The 19,414-nt window shown below is 46.3% G+C and overlaps 1 protein-coding gene across 1 annotated transcript in view; it reads left to right on the top strand.

Annotated features, from left to right (window-relative positions):
* Positions 1 to 19,414, top strand: part of LOC138472609 (uncharacterized) — a 336,202-nt gene that overhangs the window by 52,821 nt on the left and 263,967 nt on the right. The gene's annotated exons all lie outside the window — the stretch shown is intronic.

The following is a 19,414-nucleotide window of genomic DNA, read 5'->3' as shown; positions in this document are numbered from 1 at the left end:
TAATAACATATTTGTAGTTGTGGGTCAACAGGAACACGGGAGGGGATGTAGGGGTTGGGTGGATCAACTAGAGTGATCACATAACTGTGACGTGTAACTACAACTTTTTTCCATCTCCTTATTTAGTCGTGGGAATATCCCTACAGTATGGAGAAATGGCTAAGTGGGCAGATGACATAACCACTAATGCTTCTTTAAACTTTGCATGTTATGTGCAGATAGAAATCTCTTGAGTTGTGCCACATAAGGGCTTAGATGTTCAAGCCCTTCCTTTCAGCACACTTCATTCAATATTCTTGTAGAGGATTTTCTGTCTTGATTTCAGGGTATAAAGCCACTTTGTAAGTATCAGAATGGAATGTGGCCATGAGAACGTGTTTATCATCTCACACCTGACATGTGATAAGTTGAGATATCTTTGATCTTCCCACTGGGTCATACATTTGATAGTCAACTTCTCGTAATCGTTGTTGGATGAAGCCATGCAGTTTGTTGTTGTAGGTGATGTTTATAAAAGCAAGAGACTGCATACTTTTAATGAGAACTCACAGCTCCCTCACCTAATCTTATGCACCCAGTAAGAGATTGTATGCTTTTAATCAAAATAGGCATCTCTCCCAGCTCAGCATCAAATACTATGCAGTCAAAAAAATGTTCAACAGAAGAGATATCATTCATAGCTCAGTCTCACATGATAGGAAGTAAAAGACAGTCTGTTAAACATATGGGTTATCACCCATATGCACTGAGTACAGTGAGAAAAGGAGGACACTTCCCCCACAGTTCTTGAGCAATGGGGGCTGGAACCTCACTGTGCCCCGATAGAGAAGTTTACAGTTTTAATTTTATTTCCAAACATCCTAAATGAGACAGTGCAATGTGTCATTGGGACTGGAGATGAAACTCTATTGGCTTTAAAGTCATGAACATGAACTGCACTGTTGGAACTGCAGTGATTTTGAGCACAAGCAAGGATCTGTATCTGAAGTATTCTTTGAAGGCAGAATGGTGCGTCCTAAAGTAGAAAGATACCAAGGTACCTCAGCAGACAGAATTACTGTTGCCGAAATGTTATATATGTAAGGTATTTTTCCCTAATATGTCTGAAAGGGAGGTGGGCAGCAACCTGTAGGAGTCCTGAGCATGGGATTCCTACACCTTACCACACACATGTGCAAATGATATCCCAGGGGTTGATGACTAAGCTATCTTATGGGGACCCATGGCAGCCCTCAGAATGAACAGTAGGCTCTGTGGGAGTGAAGGCCCTCTCCTATGAGCTGGTTAGCCCTGGTGCCTAACATTAATTAGTGTGCACCATACTTAAATAGTCACAAACATATCTTATTTGACCAGCTTGACAGCCTTCTTTATAAGACAGAAATCGTGCAATTAGATCCTTGGTATAAAATCATTACATAACATAAAGTGAGCAGGGCAGTTCACATTTGGTAAATAAATAATTAAAAATTAACAATTGGATCACCTGTAAGCAAGTCAGTTCACATCTGGTAAATAAATAGTTAATTATCATAAATTGGGTCACCTGGGGGTGAGTCAGTTCACCTTTGGTAAATAAATAATGAAATATTCTTAATACCGTATGTGTCAGAATTCTGGCCTCTCCTGTTGTATGACTTGGTTTACTCTGATCTCACTTCCGTACTCCTAAGCACCTGGTAGCTGCAGTCTACCACATGACACAGCACTTAATAAAAAAGACTCTCACAGGCACATTACGATTAACCGGGGAAATTCCCCACCACCATTCCGTGCACAGTGAAGGGTATATTGCCAATAGGTGAACCCTACAATATCCCACGGAATACTCCCATGAATGCTGACACCATGCGAAAAGGTCAATGTCACCGATCACTTGTGGCCCCGGGAAAACACTGCCTCTCCGGGTGGAAGAATAAGTTGTGGTGGTTTGAGAGAGCCCAGGATGATCACTTGTATTAGCGGTTTCCCCCTCTACCGAGAACATTCACAAAGCAACCATTCCCTTGAAAGGGGAAAGTAAACACTAAGGCATAGTGATCAAACAACCAAACTTCCCGGTGCTTTCCACGCCTGTGAGAAAACCCTGTGTGGAAACGTGGGAACGGGTCCGTGACCGCTGACTTCACATTCCCCTGCTTGTGTTAATTTCTTTTATTTTCTCTTGTAATCCCTTTTTATTTTATTTGATAAACATTTTCCTTCTGTCTCTCCACCAGCACAAACTACCCCTGCGGGAGCCCCGTTCCATGGGACTGAGTAAACTTCTCCCTCAGAACATATTGAGCTACAGAGGATCCCAATCGAGTCAGTCCTCTCCTCACACTGACAGTAATTGTACACTTTACCAAGCCTGTCTATGAGACGCATGAGAGAAGGATACCACCATACAGTTTGGGAATGCCTTTACTCCCCCTCGCTTTCCCCCTCCTACCTTGAAGCCAGTCACACACAGAAATGTGTGAGAGTGACCGTGCTCTATCTTATCAGAGCAGCATCGGCAGTGGGGAACACACCGGCCGACTATCTCCCTCGGCTCGGGACAAGCACACACTCTCGACCCAGGGTTGGGGAGAGAAACAGCCCCGCCAGAAACAAGGATGGCCTCAGAGGACGTCCCTTCACACAAACAGAGAGCGTGGCTGCCCTTTCTGGTTCCCCCGGAGCTTCTCCCTTTCGCGCCACACTAGGGCACCCTTCATCATACTCGCCCCTGCCCACTAGTTGCTGAACTGCAGGGACACATGACAGCAACGGAGGTGGAAACACCTCAGCCACATGCCTGCTCCCCCTGTTGATGGAGCATACCAAGTCTCCTGGGACTTCTCATGCTGGACACCACTACGGAGAGAGAGAGAGAGCCTTTCAAAACAATACATGACACCAGAGACCATTTACACAGGGCAACCCATTTGAATGTGGGTTTACAGCCACCCCCTTCTCCTTCCAAAGCCCTTGTTCTGAAGGGTTTATATGCCCTAGAGGTGCAGACAACACAAACTGATACTTTCCATCCCATTACAACGGTACAGTCCACCATTGTTTAGCATTACAGATTGATTTACTAACATTTTAATCTGTACATGTAGTAGACTGAACAGTAAAACCTCTCCAGATAGTTTCAGTTTGGGTTCCAGGAGCATCATAGCTCAACATTCTGACTGGCCTGACCTCTCATTGAGATCGGCAGAGCTCCCCAAATGAGTTTCAGAGGCTGCTTCCTGATGGTTTACTGGTGCTTGAGTCTTGGTAAGTTCCCTTCTTGTGTTGAGATGGAAATGTCAGTGTCTCCAAAAGCCACTTGTGCATCACCTTGGCTGTGATAGGGGGATGTCCGGGTTTTCTTTACCAAAATCAACTCCCTGAGTTCTTTAATGAGTTTGGATTCAAAATCTCACCCTTGATCAGAATGAAGGCGAGCAGGCCAGCCATAATGCACAAAGATTTTTTTCAGAGTGCCTTAGCTATGGTGGTTGCCTTCTGATCTCTGTTGGGATATGCTTGGGCATATCGAGTAAAATCGTCTGTTACTACCAAGATGTTCTGAATCCCACTATTGTCTATTTCAAGGCTCAGGAAGTCCACACAAACTAAGTCCATGGGTCCAGAGCTCTGTAGTTTTTCAGGCGATGCATTGTGCACAAGTGTGACAATATTCTTCTACTGCTGGGCCCAGGTGCGGCCAGTAAAATCAGCTTTGTACAAACTCTAAGGATCGTTCACGCCCCAGGTGTCCATGTTGGTCATGAAGGGCACGCAACGCCAGTGAACGTAATGAGCGTGGTAGTACAAGCCGGTGTATCAGATGCCCTTGGATTTGACTCTCTTTGTGCAACACTCCTCGCTTCATCATTAATGATCTCCATTCTTTCCGATATATCTGGTGATTGGGCATATTTCTGTGGTCCGGCGGGCCTTCCGTGCCTTTCTCTTTGCCTCGCAGTAGTTCTCGTAGTTCTAAGTCTTGTAATTGTTTTTGTCTCAGATTGGCCAAGTTCATGTGCAGCAGTTCAGGAGCCATTAGGCTGGTTGCATCACAATAGCTCACGGGGACACCCTGGGGGTCCTCCATAGGCAGTCGATAAAGCGCGCTGGTTCACCTTGCAGACAAGTTCCTTTCCGGCAAATGGCTTTCATAGTAGCCACAGACGCCATTTCGGTAGGGATGGATTCTGAGGGATGGATTCTGAACTGTCATCTAAGTGGGGTCTGCAGCACAGTGCGTCAGCATCGATGTAATTAACTCCAGAGCGATACTCCAACTGAAAGTTATACATGGAAAAAGTGGCTAACCATCTATGGCCAGTAGCATCCAATTTGGCAGTCCAGAGGACGTATGTGAGTAGATTGTTGTCTGTCCTCACGGTGAAAGTAGCTCTGTATAGGTAGTCATGCAGTTTTTAAGTCACTGCCCACTTCAGTGCCAAGAACTCCATCTTGTGCTTGTGGGTGGGGTAGTTCATTTCAGAGGAGCTTAGTTGACGACTGGTGACTGACACAGATCTGGCCATTCCTTGCTGTTTTTGGTAGAGTACAGAGCCCAGCCCTTTAAACTGGTGTCCACATGTAGAATATAAGGCAGTTGGGGGTCAGCGTACGCCAGTACAGCCGCTTCAGTAAGAGTCTTATTTAGATGAAAAAAGGCTTGTTTGCACTCCTCACTCCATCGCAGCCCAAACTCCTCTTTGGGATGGTATTGGGCTTTGGACTGAATTTCATTTCTGGCCACTGTCTTCTGTGGCACGGGATAGCACTTGGTCAAGTTGGTGGGTGGTCTGGCTATGGTTGCAAATCAGGCACAAACCTGTGGTAATAATTGCAGAAACCCAGAAAACCTCTCATCTCTTGCAGATTTTGTGGTCGGGCCAAGACGCCAGGGCTTCCATCTTGGTGGGATCAACTTGCACTCCTTCAGCTGACACCACATGGCCAATATACTTTACACTGTATGAAAAACAGGCCCTTTTCTAAGGATACCTTTAGTCCCTGTTGCTGTAGACGATCCAAAGGTTTCAGCAACCTCTAATGGTGTTCGTCTAGGGTCCTTCCAAACATGATTACATCATCTAAGTAAACCAGTACCTCAAGTAAGTTCATGTACCACACAGTTTTCTCCATCAGACATTGGAACATGGCTGGCGCTTCCAATATCCCTTGTGGCATTTGGGTAAACTAGTAAAATCCTAAGGGGCAGATGAAGGCTGTCTTCTCCTTGTCTTCAGGTAACATGAGGATCTGATAGTACCCGCTCCGTAGGTTTAAGATGGTAAACCACTTGCTTGCAACCAGACAGTCAAGAGAATCATCCACTCGGGGGGGTGGTGCACTGGTTGGCACTGTTCTGCTGTTTAGCTGCCGGTAGTGAATGCACAACCGCACATCATTCTTCTTCTTTCATACCACTATGATGGGTGGCTTCTTGCCTCCTGGATGATACCTGCATGCAGCAATTCTTCAAGATGATGCATGAACAGAGAGCCTGGCTGCCCTCTTTGGTTCCCCCGGATCTTCTCCCTTTCGCACAACACCAGAGCACCCTTGATCGTACTCCACCCTGCCCACCAGTTGCTGAACTGCAGGTGACTCATGACAGGAATGGAGGTGGAAACATACCAAGTCTCCGGGGACTTCTCGTGCTGGACAGCACTATGGAGAGAGAGAGACAGCCTTTCAAAACAAAACATGACACCAGGGCCCATTTACACACAGCAACCCACATGGATGCCACTTTACATATATTTAAAGTTGGCTGTACATCGTATGGCTTTTTGCAATTACTTTTAAACAATAGGTGCTGTAAAAGGAATTGTTCGGCCATGGGATATATTGGGTGGCCCACATGCTCCTGGGGGAATTTCTGCCACCATAAGTAAAACCAAACATTGGCACCCATGAGCCCACAGCTCGGTTTCCAAATAACTGATATCAGCTCAATAGAAGCATTTACTTTCACTTGAGCAGTTTCCCAAGGAAATACAATCTTTAGTGCTATGCATAGTTATAAAACTAAATGGAAGAAACACAAAAATCGCAGGATATTTTTAAGGGAAGTCTGACAAACAACTAAACACAGTTTAAATACAATTGTTGGATTTAAGTTTAAGACACATTTTCCAATTTGCAAATGTCCTTTTCGTTTTTTCTATGACATTGTATGTTGACCATTTAGAAAACAATAGTGTACTCAGCATGTTACGCCTGCTTTCAACACATGGCCCATATAGTTAAATGGTGTCTACTCCAGGTCAGAAGGATGAATGGGCTAAGCTAACAACTATGATGTCAATGCATGATTGACTACTGTTTGAAGGAGCACCTTTAAGACTCCTTAAAAGTGTTCATGGCCAGAGTTAGGCAGGTTACAAATAAGGGGGCAGCAACAATTAGGGGTGGCAGCAATTGCCCCTATTTGCCCCCAAGGGATGTCTATGACACTCAGCACAACTACCCTCAGAAGATTACAGTAGCCTCTTTGACAACATACCCCTTTTGGTGAAGGGCGAGCATAAGCTCATTTGTAAGGCATCACATCAGGAGAAGAGGGAACACCAGGCACAGAGGCGTTCAATGATTCTAACAAATCTTGAGGGGCAAAATGAGATCTGTGCTTCAATTGAAGAGTCCCTTGACCATCACACTGCTGCACTCATGGCAATGCTGGAGCAATAGAGGGATGACCACAGATAATCTGTGGAAGGGAGAACGTGATTGCAGCCTTAAAATGCATCACTTGCCTCATTTAACATGTTTGTCACACAAGCAGTATCTGCCACGGGAATACTGCTGATGGGATTGCAAGTAGACCTGGTACTATCCCTGGAAGTCACAATTGTTTACAGGAAACCTCTGAGGCAATGCTACCATCTGCGTATAGGCAACAACACATCTCAGCAGTCAGGGCATGGTTCAGTGATATTCCACAAATCACACACATGGAAGGGACACACAGGTGTCTACATCATTTGAGTCTTGGTCCCATGGATTTTCTCGAGTAACATGCCCTGGCTTCCAGTGCATCTCACTGATCTAGCCCCTGTTGTGCAACTGTAAGACAGCAAATAAAGCAACGTTGGCTGGAGTATAGTGCAGCACCTGCCCATGTTGGGCAACCATAAGGAAGCTCGGGAAGCAACAAGCCCTGGAATATAGTAAAGCACCACCCTGTCCCTGTGGGGCAGCATATCTTGGATTATAGTCCAGTATCCTGCCGATGTTGGGCAACTGTAAGACAGCATGTACCATAGAGTACAGTACAGCATCCCAACAATTTTGGGCAACCTTAAGGAAGCACTAAAAGCATTGTGTCCTTGATTATTGTGCACCACCCTTTTGCCCATGTTGGGCATCTGCAAGGATCCTTAGAGATGCAATAACCACATGCATTCATTATTTCATCATGTTTTGGGCCCATCAGAACATAGAGGTAATGTTATGTTATGCTAACGTGATATATACCGCACATAGCTGCTACTGACATAACATCTAGGCACTGTGGCAGAACTAAAAAGAAAAATGGAGAGGGCGTGTTTGTTAGTGGCAGGAGAGATAGAGAGCGCAAGAGTAGTTTGATGTTCTGTTGGTAATTTCAGTTTAGGAAAAACAGTCACTGTGTGTTGGGTTTGCTTCTAGGTGGTATGGACTGGTGGGTGTTCTGAATTTGAGTCTGTATGCTTTGTGTGCCTGCAGTGTGGGGTTGAAATGGAGAGTGTTTTGATTGTTTGAGTTATTGGTGGAGGTCTGGATTTTGCTGTATGTTAGAGTGGAAGTTGTGGTAGCCATGTGTGGGTGTCGTTTTTGGTGTCGTAGTTAAGTGTTTGAGCATACTAAAAGCATTCCCTACATACTGAACTAATATGGGCCGCTATGGGTAAAAATGGGTTGATCCAACTGAAGAGGAGTAGACCAAAAGCAACTACCCCTCCCCCTCTGGTGATGGACAGGTGAGCATGTCACTCAGAGCCCATGGCCCACCCTCCTGTCCAACATTGTAAAAGTGAGAAGCATTATTCATTGAGGCAGCCATACCACTCTTATCACAGGCATGTGCATTCGGGAATGGATACAATATGAATTGAAATTGGCAGGAATAATTGATCAGGGTGTATGTACACATTCAATAGACATGAAGCAAACACGGCCTATGATCCACCTCTCCCGTCCACAGAGAACTGCAAATAGGAACCAACTGCTGGGTCAGCGCATCCAGCCCCCACCACCAGCGGGCCCCTGACACGCCATCTCCAGCCTACGTACAGTACCCTATATTTGACCCAAGCATACCAATTGCTCCCCCACCAAGAAGAGGACCCTCATTGCACCAGAGACCATATGGCCACAGCTTATCAATCATTGCAGGACCGACCCTCTGGGCTCCAGCTCAACTTCTGCAAAGCCAAACTCCAAGCCTGACACTCGACAGGATCAACATTGCTGGAGGGGCACAAGGGCATCTAAAGCCCTCACGGACTCCCTGACCCACAGCACAAAGCCGATTGCCACACTCTCTTATTTACCCAGACCACACGTCAAGCACCAGTTTAAACAATGTTTATAATGATTCACTCTGTGTTACTCCTGGTAGCAGACGTATACATGCTAATATGTCTTCCATTCTTTTCTACAAAACATAACATTAATGCCAAAAAACTCTTGCTCCCAAGTGCGGCCATCGGTCCCACATATGCCAAGTCTGCTAATGCACCGGAGCCTTATGCTGTTGATCCACATGCTGCTGTTTTACATGTACCTACTGTTCAGATTGGTATGCCTAATGCTGCTAAAATACATGCACCTACTGTTCATATTGGTGTGTTTAATGATGCTGATACACATTCACCTACTATTCAGATTGTTGTGCCAAATGCTGCTGATACACATGCACCTACTGCTCAGATTGTTGATCCTATTGCTGCTGATACACATGCACCTATTTTTAAGATCATTGTGCCGAATGCTGCTGATACACATGCATCTACTCTTTAGAGTGTTGCTCCAATGATTGCTGATACACATCCACCTCATGCCGAGATTGCATCATCCAGATTGCACAGATCCTCATGCCATAACATACAATGCGAGTACCACACACACTGCTACCAGAATGATCACTACTGTTAACTCTTGCATACCTGTAGTGCTGTCATCGGACCCACTCATGCTACTACTGCAGGTCTAAATTCTCAAATGTTTGCTGATGCTTCCCCCATGCAAATCGGGCCAGCTTCCCAGCATCCCCCATCTGCAAGTTTGTACTGAACAGAGCAAAAAACACTGTTTCCTCCTCTGCTAGACCTGACATTAGACTTTGGTCTATCACATGCATTGCCACATCTGCTAGCTCACCTTCTCCTGCACAGAGCACCGTTGTAGCCTCTGCTGAGTTGAGCTTAGCAGCCACCTAGATGACTCAGACTACTTCCCCTAAAACACCCTCAACCACCACGGGCATGGGACAAATGTCCAGCCACACAAACTCCATCCTATCGACGCACAAGAACCAGAAACTCGCCGTGCTCCTGTTGATATGTGCCCTGTTCAACACCTGCTCCTTTCCAGCAAATGCCCTGGATATCGATGATGTGCTCACTTCCCACAACCTGGATGCCCTAGCCATCTCAGAAACCTGGCTCCAGGAGGCCCACCACTCCCCACAGGCAACACAATCTATTGCCAAGACTCCCTCAATGCCAGAGGAGGAAGAGTAGCACTCATTGCCAATGAGTCCCTTCCTTTCAGACAGATCAACACTTCCCTTGAAGGAAATGGGGACATCCTGTCGCTCAAGCTCTCCATTGCCCCTACCTGCACCATCACATATGTCATTTTCTATTGCCCCTATTGCACATTGATCAACTTCGACGAAAATGTCTTCCACCTCCTTAATGACAACCTAAAGATCTCCTACAAGATCATCCTACTGCGTGACCTGAACCTAGGCATCAATGATCCTGAGGACACGCATGTAAAGGCACTCGTGGACGCATTAGAAACCCTAGGAATTATACATTGCATCACCAATTCCACGCATGACAAAGGCTGCGCTCTGGATTGGATTACGGACCTCAATGATCTGTCATCCATCATATCTAAATCCCCATACCAGTGGTGAGACCACCATATCATCCACTTCTCCATCCCTCATTCCAAAAAACACAAGCCCACAACCATCCCATTACAACCTGCACTAGCGTGCATCTCCCGGAAGCTGACAAAAGATAACTTAATGCCTTTCCTGGACATTCTGGTTTACGAAACACTGTTCTCAAAGGATCCCAACATAATTGCAGACCTTTACCCCTCCATGCTTAAGCAGGCTGTCAATTCCATTGCCCCCCACACAGCTTGGAGAGCGAACCCCATTAGACACTCCAACTCATGGTTCACACCTGAGCTACTTGAACTCTGAAATAAATAATGGATCACCCAATCGACCTCGATAAAAAATCCTGTTGACTCTGCGAAATTTGAGTTTTCTAAAGAATCTAGTGTACAAACATGCAATTATCCTGTACACCTCTTTCAGTACTTGGATTGCAAATGCGAAATCAGTCGCCAGGGAAATCTTCACCATCTTTAGAGAACTTGAGACCCCAGTCCCCTATCCACAATCTATCACCAAAGACGAAGTCTGGTGTACTATCATCCGAACTGTCATGCTCAGCAAAATAGACCTGCTCAACAACAAAATATACACCAACTAGAACAGACTTGGCTCACCCCATCACATAGCTGCAGCCTCCGCCTTGAACATATCGACCCAGACACCATGGTGTTCTCATGCAAGGATGTCTCACAACTTGAAGTCCTTTCCATCCAAAAAAAACCTGAAACCCTCAAAATGCAAAGGCAATGTCTGTCCTGCCACGATCATTTAGGACTGCTCTGACATCCTGGCTCCCATCATCACAGCCTTTATCAATGCCTCCTTCCCCTTGGAATGAGTCCCATCAAGCCTTAAGGAAGTCGATGTACTCCCCTCCTAAAAAACCTCACTAGACCCCACGGTACCCAATAACTACAGTCCCATTATGACAATCCCTTAACTACAAATATTTCTTGACAGAAGAACCTATCTACAGGTGCAACACTTCTTAGAAGTAAACCGGATACAAGGCCTAAACCAATCAGGTTTTCATTCCGGCCATGACACTGAATCAATGTTGCTGGATTTAAAAAATCAGATGGAAGAAATCAGAGATGGAGGCAAGCCAGCTCTGCTCATCTTTCTGGAACTATCAGCCGCATTCAAATTAGTGGATCACAAAATCCTCTACAACCACCTCACTACCTCTGCCTGCTTCTCACGTGAGGCAACATCCGGGATCGCCTCATTCCTTGAGGGTAGACTCAGAGTGTTTGCATAGCATGCAAGCGCCTCCCACCCCCATTCCATGCAGAGTCCCACAGGGCTCCTGCCTCTCTCCAAAACTCTATAACATCTTCAGCAGACCTCTATTTGACATCCTGGATTACATTGGCATAGCTTACATCAAATAAGCCAATGACACTCAAGTCCTCCTCCCCCTCACAGGTATCTGTGAAGAAGACTCCAAGGCCCTCAATATTGCTACTCCACCATCCAGGCCTCGATGGCAGCAAACGGTATACACCTTAACCACTTTCCACATGAATAACATACAGACCCCAGTCTCTTCTGCTGTTTAGACCCTACTGGTGTACCTAGACGCCACCCACTCTATGTCTTGCCAAGTCAGCTCCATCGCCCCTCTGCAGCTTACTCCACCAAATTACTGAATGCAGCCAAACCGTTCTTGTCCCCTGTGAGCTGCCTCACCATCGCCAGAGCTGGCATAGGCTCAAGGCTGGATTACTGCAGTGCCCTATTCACTGGCACAACATCCAAAAACCTACAAAAATTACAAGTCATCCAAAATAAAGTGCTCCAAGCAGCTCTCAGCATCCAAAAAAGAGAACACACCACAACAGAAAGAAGGGAAGTCCACCGGTTGCCCATCAGAGAGCGGGTCCTGTTCAAAACACTGACGATCCCTAACTAGTTCCTTGCCAAGTCAGGCCCTCCCTATCTCTCCCAGAAAATAATCAGAACCCACACATCCAGACCCACAACAAATACCATACACCCACAGACTCCTACTTCCCAAAGTCAGTCATGCCAAAAAGGGAGTTGCAAGCTTACCCTACATTGCGGATAAACAATGGAACTCGCTGCCCCCGCGCTCAGCAGAACCTTCCTACGGGGTATTCCGCAAAGTCCTCAATACATGGCTGTTCAATCAAGGCAAGTGTGTACTATTCTATGTCAACTGTAACTGTATTTATATGCCCGCTACATGTAACATATGTTTATGATTTCTGTCCCAGCGCCATTATGCCCTTGGGCTGCTGCATACTTTATAAATGAATAAAATAATAAAATAAGTAAATTAAAGAAGGACTAATGATTGAAGGACCAAGCTAGGAACTGCAAAAGCAAAGGAATAAACTGAAGGACAATGATAGCTCTTGGTAAGGAATGCAGACAGATTAAGTTGACAAACAAAGGCTTGTTTAAAGCAAGTTTATTTATCAGTTAAAGATTGCAAACAGAGACAAGGAATATTTGGCACACGCACTGAGCATGTTGTGAACCAGTAGTACCTATGAAGACTGGTGTATTAGAAGGAGTGAAGAGAAGTCCGCTTAGGGAATGTGAAAAGAGAGGAGATCAAGCACAAGCTATGGAAAAACATAAGGGCATCATATTATTGTCGGGGGGTAAATTCTCCCGGGGCCGGCTGGGCCGTCCGCGGACCTCCGGGCAGGGAGGCCCCAACTCCTCCTGTATATCCCAAAGAGATAGAGTATGAGACACACGCAAGAAGCAAGGTGATTCTGCTGTTTATTAAACAAAACGGCAGGGATGGCCAAGGATCGTACGCGTCCGTCCCGACACTCTCTCAGCAGCGTGGGGCTCGCAGGCCCTTTTTACCTTAGCATGACGCGCTACTTGCGTCACCTTAGCAAAATTAGCAAAAAACCTATCGCCACTCTGGATTGGTTCCCCGAGTGGTAGGGTTAGTATAGCATACATATAGAGGACGTGGTTATTGGTTAAGGGTCAGTCAGGTGGTATACTTGGGTTGTCCCTTCAGTTTGATACATAAAAATTGTTACATGAAGACCCCTGAGGATTGGTCAATGTTAATGGCGTCAGTGATAAGGGTCCCATGTTCTGATTGGTTCACCCGCGAGCCCCCCAGTCTGGGACCATCGCTGTTCCCAGCTCGCGGTGCACCTGTCATTTGCAACAATGTTTCACTATGGGTATGTGCAGACAATGTGAGGATTTATTCATAAGCAGGAAGGCCGACTACTCCCACCGCCGCAGATGTCCATTGAGTCGCTTAATTGTATCTGCCTGTGTCTTGAGACGGGGGGATCCAGACGCCTTCTTCCTTCTGGGCTTGGCACCCTATCAAGTTCGGCTTGGTCACGTGAGGTGGGGACCGTGGTTGAGGCAGAATTCTGCACAATTAATATTGCATTTCTCACTGTGTGCCTGGCTTATCTTGCAGGTGCGACCTTGGCGTCGGCTTGCGGAATGAGAGTTTGCAATGTTGTGCCCTTGACTGTCTGCTTTCACTGGGCTCATTCTGCAGGGTCAGCAACCAAACCCTTGCTCATTTAATGTTCATGGAAGCTTTTGCTTGCGGCCTACTTGGGCCTGGTGCATGGGTGGAACCATTTGATGCAGAGCGCTTTAGGTTACGGTATCATATTGCTCTATCCCCAGTATCGTGTCTCCGTTATATTCCTCATTATGGTACATGGTTTAGAAGATGCGTGAGCAAGCCTTTTTAGATAAGTTCATTATGCGTCTTGCGTTTCTGCATTTGAAAAGCCTATGTTAAAAATAATAAAGATGCACGTCCGTGGGTGTGTCGGTCGCCTACGTCATAGCACTGAGTATGTTCTTCGTGTGGATTGGTGTGGGAGTGTCCGGTTTGTATGTTGCACGAGTGTGCTGACCGGTAGCTAGGTCGTCATGGCATCTCTAACGATGTGTTGATTTGGTGCTGGATGGTTTAGTCGAGTTCATCCATGCCGCAGGTGTCGGCATGTGCAGGGTAGGCGGGTGGGCATGCGGGTGGGCATGCGAGTGGGCACAACCGTATGTTCTTGTACCAGGGTATTTGGTCGTCTGGGAGATGGGCAAACTCCTCTCGTGGCGGGTGTCTGGGCCGTGATCCTCTAGGCCATGGTTGAGAGGGGATTGGTGGGAGCCTTTTGTTCACTTTTCCCACTTCAGTCCCCCCACTGGTCGACTTGTCGACCACAAACATGTCCTTTTCCTTATCTCCCCTCACTCTCCATATTTTAGTTACTCCTCCCAAATGTCCATAGTGGTTGACATGGTCCTCAAACGACCAGTACATATATACACAGGTTCCTCCAGGTGTGCAGTATACCCATTTCCCTATGTAGCTCCTTGGGTTTCTTGGGTTTTCGAGCTTCACAGATGGTGGGTCCAGGTGGTTAGTGATGATCTGGTTGCGCAACCTCTCTCTCTCTCTTTTATTATTGTGCCTGCATGTTGGCCGTCATCTGCTGGCATCAAGGGGTGCATACCGACCATTTCGATCATCTCGTCTGTGGTGCGTGCCTTCCGGGCCTTCCAAAATCTTATTATGATAAGTGCAGCTCCAGCCAAAATAATGCATCCAACTATGATCTTCAGTCCATCTGACAGCCAAGATGGCATCCATGACCATAGCGTCGAAAACCAGCTCTCATCCTTTTTTACACCTTTACTTTTATCCATCATTTTGGAGTGCATCTGGGCCAATTGTGATACTGCTTCTGTCAGTGTACCATTGTCAGCATCGTTAGCAGGAATGAATGTGCAGCATGATTGTCCTATCTTCGCGCAAACTCCTCCTTCCATTGCTGTGAGGAGGTCCAGTACATATCTGTTCTGTAGTGCTACCATCCTCACTGCTCGCAATTCCTCTTTTATTGCGTTGAATCCATTTACTGTAGAGTTAATGGTCATCATTAGTTCCCACCTAGTTATCTGGAGCCATTTTGCGTTTGCGTAGGCCTGTAGTCCAGGATGTATTATTGAGGAGAAGAACATAGCTGCTCTGCTGAATAGTCTGTGTTCTGGCGGGATTGAAGTGAGTGCTGTTTCCGACCTTCCCCACAGGTAATTTCCTGTCAGGGGTTCTCCTTGTCTTTTCCTCCTGTTCAGGACGGTGTTGTTGCCGTTGTTTCGGTTCTCTGGCCCTTTCTGACGCAGTGCAGATCTCTTCTTCCTTTTGTTTCCTTCATCCATTTTGGGGAAGTTCGCCACATTCACATGTTTCTGGGGCACCACTAGTGATGGTACATTAACGTGTACTATTGTGCATACATCATTCCACAGAGGGGGCAGTGTGTGGTAGGCCTTGTCTCCACAGGCCCAGTAATGGTCCATTACTACTGCTGTTCCTGCTCCCCCTCAGGTAGCTCTGTCACGCTTGCACAGTTGGTGTTGTATCCTACGTCCACTTCTCCTTTGTGTTGGTAGCATACCTTAGGTGCAGTCATCGGCAGTATTGTTATTGGGTCTTCATCCTTCTCTATCCACGTTAGCATGGGTACGTACTTGACCCAAGTCATCCAACATCTGTTGTTGTGCTCTGCAATACTTGTAGTATCTTCTCTCGTTATCATGTTGCTGCCAACCACTCCTGTGTCCCATTTGTCACCCAGGTACACCTTCCCTGTTATTATTATCAGTGGTCTTTCCCAACATCCTTGTTTACCAGGAGCTTCAGTGGCGTACCAATCACATGGTAGGTACTGTAGTGTAACTTTCTTCGTTTCTCCTTTTTCAGGGCCACTTGTTATGTATCTGAATGCTTCGGCATGTAAACTGGCCTTGTGGTAGCTCAAATAACTCTTAAGGAAGTTATTTTCATATGGGTATGTGTCTCGTGATTTCCATACCAGGTGCACCGTGTTCCCTTGAAATCTCCCTTTTGTTTGGAACAGTGCCAGGTATATTATACACTGTCCTGTTTTTTCATCTATTTCCGTGGCAACAAAAGTTCGGGAAGTACTCATGGCGTATGGGATCAATGAGCAGACGTAGCAGCTGTCTTCTGTTGTTTGTTTGCCTATTTTGGTCATGTGTTGGTACCACATGTTGTTAGAGACGTGTGCTGAATTTTGTATGTAGTTGTCAATATCTTTATTCTCTGAGTATGTGCTGCGTTTAACTCTATTTCCCTTGTGTGGAATTTTGCTAGTACCACCTGACGTAACACCTGTTGCAGCTGGGGGTGGGGGTATATTAGGTTTGGGTACAGCAAAAATATTGATAGCATAACTGTTCCGCCATACAGAGGCAGCCACAAACACGGTGATCATCAAAATCCCTATCATCTTTATTACAGAGGCTAGTTTCACCGGCATTTTGCTCTTACCTTGCTGCAGTCCTGCAGCTAATTCTTGCGACGTTAAAGTTGCCCGTCTGAAAATTCTCAATATGCTTGTTATTAGTGTTAGTTGTTGTTTTCAAGCTCTCCCTATCAAGTAGTCGTTCAGTGCCCAGGCGAAGAGCTGTTTCCACGCCAATCTAAGCGATCTATCTCTTAGGACAGGCAAGTATGGTTGGATGTGGGGCATTGATTGTTCTATGGCCAAGAGAAGTGCTGTGTAGTAGACACGTACCCTCCTCATTTTCAGGTGCTTTGGCCTTTTTATGTAATAGACAAATTGGTGCGATAATTCTTCAGGGTAGTTATTGTCTGAGGGTATCATCTACTCCTCCTGGACAGTGAACTTTGTTAGTTATCTGTTTTCTTAACAGTACAATAATACACCGTACCTGCATGTGCGAGAGAAAAAAAGAGAACATTCAAGTGTTTACATGTGTATGTGCAAAACAATGTCCTTCAGTTGGGTTATTATTGCAGTGGGTAGGGGGTCAATGGGCAGAGGGTTTGGGGTTCAACTGGTAGTGGTTCCTTTACTCTTTGAACGTGTGACCATGGGGTGGGCGGTATGGTAATTACCCCTCTTTATTTCGGTAGTTGTCTCTGGGGAATCAGGGGGGTGGCAGGGCATGGGGACACTTTGGCCGTTAGTTGCGGTAGAAGTCCCTTCCTCCGTTGGCGACGCTGTTGCTGCTCTTCTAATGGCCCTGTCGGTGACGCTAGGGCGGGTCTGGAGTTTGCAGATCTTTACGTCGTGTAGGTGGTTCCAAGCACGTTTGTCCTGTAGCTTTACTGCTCTCGTTGATACCTCCTCTACGAGGTGGGGGCCAGTGAAGCGTGGGCTGTTCCACTTTCTGTTGAAATTGCGGAGTAGTACGTGGTCACCTTTGGCAATTTTGCACAGTTTTCCCTTTTCCAATTCTTCATCCGCGTCTTCTTGTTGATCACTCTTAGACCCGCCACGCGTGCGCTACAGCTGTTGAGACACAAACACTACACTAGTAATCAAAGAAGACACATATTGGTACATTTAATCACCAAGGACACTAGCAGTACTCTCATGGTCGGTAAATGCTCTTGATGTTAGCGTCAGAGGAAGGCGCATTTGGCGTCCGGTCACCACCTCGTGAGGGGTGAGGTGGTGGTCGGAGCCTGGTCTATTCCTTAACTCAAATAGGGCTAGCGGAAGGCAATACAGCCAACTCTTCTTTGTCGTTTGCTGTATTTTTGCAATTGCCTCTTTTAATAGGCCATTCAGGCGTTCGCATATACCGTTGGCCTGCGGGTGATATGCACATGCATATTTATGCTTGATGTTCAGTAAGGACGTGATATGCTGGAACATTTCATTGGCGAAATGCGGCCCATTGTCTGACCGCAGTATTTCGCACACTCCCCACCTGGGGAAGACCTCCCTCACTAGGAATTTAGCTGCTCAGAATGCATCTGGGTGTGAGCAGGGCCCTGCCTCGATCCACCTCGAGAATGGGCACACAACTACAATCATATACTTATTTCCTTGACATACGTTGATCATATCAACATAGTCAATATGGATGTGTCGGAAGGGTCCCTCTGGCCGGGGTATAGTACCTTTTATCACCTTCAGCGTGTGACCGGCCGTGAACTGCTGACATGTGAGACAATTGCTGACAAAATTTGACACATGGGAATTTAACTCGGGGCAGAACCAATCTTCCCTAATTCATGCTGCGATGACTTCCTTGCATGTGTGGGCTGGGTGATGTAGTTGGCTCAGGGCGATGTTCAATAGTGCCAGTGGCATTACCAACTTTCCAGTGCTACCCTGGCGCCATAGTGCGTCAGTTGGCGACATTGTAAATCCTCTTTTTACCCATATTTCTTTTTCTGTCATTGGTGCAACCGCTTGTAGCTCCATAATCTGTGTGGCTGGGAGATGGGTGTACCCTTCTCTTATTAACAGCTCCTTAGCTATTCCCCTCCCTCTCCCTCTCTCTGACTCTGGGGGGTTCCATAGCTCACCAAAATATGCAGCATACTTCGCGTGTGCGTCTGCTGCTGCATTCCCTTTTGAAATATGATCTTCTCCATTAGTGTGTGCGGTGCATTTGACCAAGGCTAATTCTTGGGGGTCATTTATTACTTCAATTAGTTCAGCTAATAAGAGGGCATGTTGCACTGGGGTGCCGTCAGCTCTCCTAAACCCTCTTCTCCTCCACTTGGACAACCCGGAATGGACAGTAGATGTGACATAAGCACTGTCGGAATATATGGTCACTCGCTTGTCAAAGCTTTCCTTCAACGCCAAGATCAGTGCGACCAATTCCGCTGCTTGGGCAGAGTAATGCTGTGGTAATTGTACGCATTTCATCGCCACACACACCGGTACCTCTGTCATTTTTACCACTGCTGCCCCAGTTCTCCTAATCCCGTCACTTTGGTCAATTGTTGATGACCCATCAATGAACAAGAGATCACCTCCGTCTAGTGGATTCTCTTCAACCCTTCTAGTGCATGAATACATTTCAGTAACCTTTGTACAATCGTGTGCATAGTCTCCTTCCTCAATTGCTTCTGCTATAAACCTTGCAGGGTTGACCGTGCTGCATCTAACAATTGATAGTGCAGCTCTAGATAATATTATCTCATAACCTGACGCCCTCTGCGTTGTTAGTGTGGACTTAGGCTTGTTCAATATTGCAAATAGTGCATGTTCCACAAATAGTGTGGTTGGGCACCCCATGGTGATTGCTGATGCTTTCTCTACCGCAAAGGCAGCTGCGGCGAGACCTTGTTCGCAAGGGAAATGACCTAGCATCACGGGATCCAAGTGGCCGCTGTAAAACGCTACTGGTTTGTAGCCCATGCTTGTTTTTTGAGCCAACACTGCTTTCATTACTGTTGAGTCGCAATGTGAAAATATAAAAAATTGTCGTTCATAATCTGGGGTGGCCAGTACTGGAGCGGTTGATATTGCATCTTTCAGTTCA

The sequence above is a fragment of the Ambystoma mexicanum genome, chromosome 8 (assembly GCF_040938575.1).
Source record: "Ambystoma mexicanum isolate Mex_15411 chromosome 8, UKY_AmexF1_1, whole genome shotgun sequence".
In the NCBI taxonomy this organism is placed as follows: domain Eukaryota; kingdom Metazoa; phylum Chordata; class Amphibia; order Caudata; family Ambystomatidae; genus Ambystoma; species Ambystoma mexicanum.
This window is presented reverse-complemented; position numbering and strand designations above follow the sequence as displayed.